Source organism: Armigeres subalbatus, chromosome 2 (assembly GCF_024139115.2).
Source record: "Armigeres subalbatus isolate Guangzhou_Male chromosome 2, GZ_Asu_2, whole genome shotgun sequence".
Classification (NCBI taxonomy): domain Eukaryota; kingdom Metazoa; phylum Arthropoda; class Insecta; order Diptera; family Culicidae; genus Armigeres; species Armigeres subalbatus.
Genome location: NC_085140.1, coordinates 439,691,767 through 439,697,766, shown reverse-complemented (window position 1 = coordinate 439,697,766; position 6,000 = coordinate 439,691,767). Strand labels below are relative to the sequence as shown.

The window sequence follows — 6,000 nt, the reverse complement described above, 5'->3', positions numbered from 1 at the left end:
ATCAAACCAATCCAAATCAATCCAAACCAATCCAAATCAATCCAAATCCAATCAAATCAATCCAAACCAATCCAAACCAATCAAATCAATCAAATCAATCCAAATCCAATCCAAACCAATCCAAATCAATCCAAACCAATCCAAATCCAATCAAACCAATCCAAATCCAATCAAATCAATCAAATCAATCCAAACCAATCAAACCAATCCAAATCCAATCAAATCCAATCAAACCAATCCAAACCAATCCAAACCAATCAAACCAATCAAATCAATCAAATCCAATCCAAATCCAATCCAAATCAATCCAAATCAATCCAAATCCAATCCAAATCAATCAAATCAATCCAAATCAATCAAATCCAATCCAAATCAATCCAAACCAATCCAAATCCAATCAAATCAATCCAAATCAATCCAAATCAATCCAAATCAATCCAAATCCAATCAAATCAATCAAATCAATCCAAATCCAATCCAAACCAATCAAATCCAATCCAAATCCAATCCAAATCAATCAAATCAATCCAAATCCAATCCAAATCAATCAAATCCAATCAAATCCAATCCAAATCAATCCAAATCAATCAAATCCAATCAAATCAATCCAAATCAATCAAATCCAATCCAAATCAATCAAATCAATCCAAATCCAATCCAAATCCAATCCAAATCAATCAAATCAATCCAAATCAATCCAAATCAATCCAAACCAATCCAAATCAATCCAAACCAATCAAACCAATCCAAATTCAATCCAAATCAATCCAAATCCAATCAAATCAATCAAATCCAATCCAAATCAGTCCAAATCAATCCAAATCAATCAAATCAATCCAAATCAATCCAAATCAATCCAAATCAATCCAAATCAATCCAAATCCAATCCAAATCCAATCCAAATCCAATCCAAATCCAATCCAAATCCAATCCAAATCCAATCTAAATCCAATCCAAATCCAATCGTATCCAAATCCAATCATATCTAAATCCAATCCAAATCCAATTCAAATCCAATCCAAATCCAGGTTGTAGGACAAAAGGTATAAGGTCAAAAGGTCGAAGGACAAAAGGTTAAAGGACAAAAGGTCGAAAGTCAAAAGGTCGAAAGGACAAAAGTTCGAAGGGTAAAAAGGTCGAAGGTCGAAGGACAAAAGGTCGAAATGAAGAAAGACCCTTTTTTCTTCCTTCTTTATTATTTTGTCTCCCTTTCAACCTCTATTTTCTTTCTACTTTCTTTTTCCTTTCCTTTCTTTCTTTCTCCTTTTTTACTTCATATGCTTCTTTTCTTCCATTCCTCTTCCTTCTTTCTTCTTTCTTACTTCTTTCTTTCTTATTTCCATATTTCATCTTCCTTATTTCTAACTTCTTTCTTCTCTCGTTCTTCCTTCTTTCTTTCTTTTTTCAGTTTTCCAGGAAACAGTTTTTCTTCCTTCTTTCTTTCTTCACTTATTTTGGCTTCTTTCTGTCTTCCGTCTTTCTTCCTTCTTTCTTTCTTTTTTTTTCCTTTTTTCTTCCTTCTACCTCGCTTCTTTTTACCTTATTTTTTCCTCTTTTTATTTGCTTATTTCTTTCTTCTCTCTTTCATACTCTTTTTTCTTCTTTCTTTCTTCCTTTTTGTTTCCTTTCGTTCTGATTGTTTTTATTTTATCCTTCTTTTTCCCTTCTTTTTTCCTTCTTCATTCATTGATTCTTTTTTGCTTCTATCTTACCTGTTTCTTCTTTCATCCTTCTTTTTTCCTTCTTTATTTCTTCCTTCAATCTTCTTTCTTTCTTCCTTCTTTCTTTCTTCATTTTTTTCTCTTTTCTTCCTTCTTTGTTCCTTATTTCTTTTCTATTTTTCCATTCTCTGTTAGTTGCTTCTTTTTTTTTGCATCCTTGTGTCCTCCTTTGTGTCTCCTTCTTCATTCTTCCTTCGTCCTTTTTTTTTACTTCTTCCAACTTCCATCTTCTTTCTTTCTTTTTTGTACTTTTTTCTTCTTCTGTTATTCTTCATTCTTATTTTTCCTTTCTTACCGTATATTTTTCCTCCCTCCTTCTTTCTATCTTTTCACTTCTCATTTTTATCACTCCTTATATCACATTTCTCACTTGTCACTTTCTACTTCTCATTTCTTCCTTTTTACCTTTCACTTCTCACTACGCACTTCTCATTTCTTTCTTTTTACTTTTCACTTCTCACTCACTACTCACTGTTCACTTCTCACTTTTCACTTTTCACTACTCACTATTTACTATTCACTTTTCACTTCTCATTTCTTACTTATCAATTCTCACTTTTCACTTCTCATTTACCTATGATCATTACTCTTTTCTTAGTTCTCTCTTTTCACTACTCATTCCTTGTCTTTTTGTACTTTTCGAACTTTTGTCCTTCGACATTTTGACCTTTGACGATACAAATGATACATACATGATGATACAAATTCGACTTTGTGACCCTTCGACCTTTTGTCCATTCGACCTTTTGACCCTTCGACCTTTTGTCCATTCGACCTTTTGATCCTTCGACCTTTTAACCCTTCGACCTTTTGTCCTTTCGACCTTTTGTCCTTCGACCTTTTGATCTTCAACCTTTTGACACAGATTCTCAAATCCAATCCAAATCCAATGCAGATCCAATTTAATTTAGATGTTGTTCCTATCCGATCTGCTTATATCAGATTTTTTTTTTGAAATCCAATCCCAATATACCTGAATCTAGTGGGCCCTCCTTAGCCGTGCAGTAAGACGCGCGGCTACAAAGCAAGACTATGCTGAGGGTGGCTGGGTTCGATTCCCGGTGCCGGTCTAGGCAATTTTCGGATTGGAAATTGTCTCGACTTCTGGGCATAAAAGTATCATCGTACTGGCCTCATGATATACGAATGCAAAAATGGTAACCTGGCTTAGAAACCTCGCAGTTAATAACTGTGGAAGTGTTTAATGAACACTAAGCTGCGAGGCGGCTCTGTCCCAATGTGGGGATGTAATGCCAATAAGAAGAAGAAGAAGAAGAAGAAGAAGATACCTGAATCTAATGAAAAGCCAATATGAATTGATTTTAGGGATAAATGATTGAAAATATGCACTACCGAATACAAAATCGTGTGAAAACAGAATTCTGTGCATATGTTTTTGACCACTTTATCATTCTCACCACGGTACCGTTTCATAACTGTTCCTGCGCAGGATCGAACCCATCCCTTTCGGAGGAAAAACAAAGTTCATTTTCCCAAAACACAGCGCCTTCGGGTGTGCTTTTCCTAGGCCGAGTTTCCGAATTGTCATCGTGCCAGTCATTGTCGTGAGTTTCACCGGTGCGGTCGTATTATCGTCGCGAGGATCATTTCGACAGGCCTTCAATCATAAAGTGATTCATAAAGAAGAACAGACTGATAAAAGGTAGTTCTATGGGTTCTGGCGAGCATCTGGCCTGTAGGGAAGGGTGTGGCGATAGAGGATAGTGATTTTCCACGGTCAACGATCCTATCTTTATACTGCCCTCCTGCGTGTTGTGTGACAGCGAATCCTCAGGAAATGGCTGGAGATTGGAAGCGCATGGAAGCGCTTATCGCGTACGTCTAATCACGGACGTCGCAGGTGCTGATGGTGATATTGACAACGAAAAAAGTGATTGGCCCATTCTGCCGATATCGTGAGAACAAGTGTTTGCCATTTCCTGAACCCCTTCATCGAATGATGGCATTTATATTCTACTGAAGGGAAAATGTGAAAGTGTTTGATGTGATGTGTGAAAAATTGTTCCTAACGACAGGAAAGATGTGGTTGGAACGTGTCTGTGGAGAAAACTGTTGGATCGATTTTCTGCATGCAAAATTTATCAGTTGCAGTCTTTTGTAGAGTAAAATAGCGCGAAAGAGGAGTAGCACAAAAAAGTTTTTCATTAAGCTACTTTTAGTGCAGCATACGAGAGAAACAGCTTTGAAAACCGACACCACAGGAAAGGAGTTTCTACCCTTCGAATGTTCGTGTCTGGACACATAAATGCAATTAAAGCCTTCTGCATTGGGAACTATTGTTACTGACATGAAAACGGAAGAAATAGTTCATCGAAGGAGCGAAGCAACCACCAGCAGAGTGGAAGAACTACGAGCGTTTGCTAATCTCTATCGATTTTCGACAGTCCTATGTAGCATGTTTTGGTGAGACCTGTGTCGCCCCGTAATCACACTTAGTTTTGAATAGGGGAAAGTGAGCTGGATATTACCGATCAAGGTATAACGTAATTTGGAGAGGGCTTTGAGAATCGATATAAACATAAAGATAAAGAAGCATGATGACACAATTACGATAGCCTCTTGCATATAAGTATTCCATGAAAAAGGATTTTTCAAATAATTTTTCAAGATAAGAAACGAGAGACTAGGAAATATTTTACCTGGAAGATTTCGTTGTTATTCCTCATTCAACCATGTAATAATATTTTAAACTGGTTTAATATAAAATTAGAGGAATATTAAACATAGAATGTTCCCATCCTTTCCTATGTCGGTCGTACACTCCGTGTTGTCCGGAGCAAAACCGAATGCAATATCTTGTTCCAGATCGCTTGTTCTTGGACCGCCAGTCGCCAGTCTCTCTGCACACCGCGCCGGTCGCAGGCGCATCTTCCTCGATTGTACACAGCCAATCGGGGTCTACTACGAAGCTGACGTCCTCCAAGTTCTTTGCTAAACCTAACTTTTATTGATCTTTCTTCTGGCATACGCACTACATGCCCAGCCCACTGTAATCTGCCGTATGTCATCAGCCTCCCAATGTCTGCATTTTCGTACACTTGCTACAACTCGCACTGCGGTAAGTGCGTACGTTCGTGATGTCGGAGAAGAATTTACCGTCGATTATAACGTGGTCGATTTGGTTTTCCGTTTTTTTATTAGGGGATTTCTATGTGGCCTTGTGGATATTCTTGCGGGGGAGGAAAGTGATTCGGACTACCATTCCGCGGGAGGCTGCAAAGTTTATGCATCGTTGGCCGTTGTCGTTCGATGCGGTAAGCAGACTATCCGGTTCGATAACGGTTCGATAGAACGCTTCTTTCTCGTTTCGGGGCTCCCTTCGTGTGGGCAGTGCACGTTGATGATGCTATAGTTGAAGAAACGGCCTTTTATCCTCAGCTTGCACATCCTTACGTTGATTGGCTGCCAGCCAATCACGTATTGGCGCATCTTGCCCAGCACCAGGGCCGAATTTAGTCGGAAGAGGGCCCCGGGGCCGACAGTATGTGGGGGCCCTAAAATGTACAAAAAAGGTTGGTTTTAGTACATAAGATTTGTGCGGACCTGGGGCCACGGCACCCATCCCCGCCTAAATTCGGCCCTGCCCAGCACTATGAAGCCAGTTCCCAGCTCGTTGGTGGTGCCACAGCTTTGGTAGAAGGTAGCCGCTCGATGCCCACACTTTCTGTCCTGTCCAGCAGGCTTCCTGCAGCGCTACGACGTCGAAGTTGCGGGGATGTAATTCATTGTAGATTATCCTGTCGCAACTTGCAGTTCCATGTTCCAAGCTTCTAATCGTGATCGTATCGAGTCGTATTATCTTCTATGTCGTTCGTAACGATTGGATTTAAAGGCGGTTTTTTAGGCCTGCGTAAACCTCCTGTCTCGTCGAAGGGCCGTCGTGTCAGGTCTGTTTAGCGTCCCACCTGACACCAGGACTTGGGCTTGTGCGCTTTGAGCGGCACACGGTCACTTTGGCGGAGCCTACTTGCGGATACATATAGCTTTTTATAGAGGTTTAACAGAGCCCACTGTCAGACCCCCCACATCCTAGGCAAGGACCACAACTCGCAGTTGGCCTGGGGAGGGACATAGGCCCTGCTGCCCCCGACAAATCGCTCGAATTGAACGCAAATTGAACCTCTAAACAGCATCATTCAACTCAGTTGAACGAAAAGAAAGTTGAACAAGTTCAACTTTTAGCAAGTCAATTGAATTCAACTGAGTTGTCCAATTCACTTGACCTGTCTAAACGTAGCATAAAGGTTTTTTTTAGGGA

The 6,000-nt window shown here is 39.9% G+C and overlaps 1 protein-coding gene across 3 annotated transcripts in view; it reads left to right on the top strand.

Annotated features, from left to right (window-relative positions):
• Positions 1-3,277: 3,277 nt before the first annotated feature.
• Positions 3,278-6,000, top strand: part of LOC134213646 (solute carrier family 7 member 14) — a 55,474-nt gene continuing 52,751 nt past the window's right edge. Inside the window, exons 1-2 of one of the 3 annotated variants that reach the window (XM_062692897.1) lie at positions 3,313-3,384; positions 4,127-4,218. The gene's annotated coding sequence lies outside the window, so the exon portion shown is untranslated. Of the gene's footprint in view, positions 3,385-4,126; positions 4,219-6,000 lie in introns of all 3 variants that reach the window. The other 2 variants (XM_062692893.1, XM_062692894.1) reach the window with 2 other exon arrangements.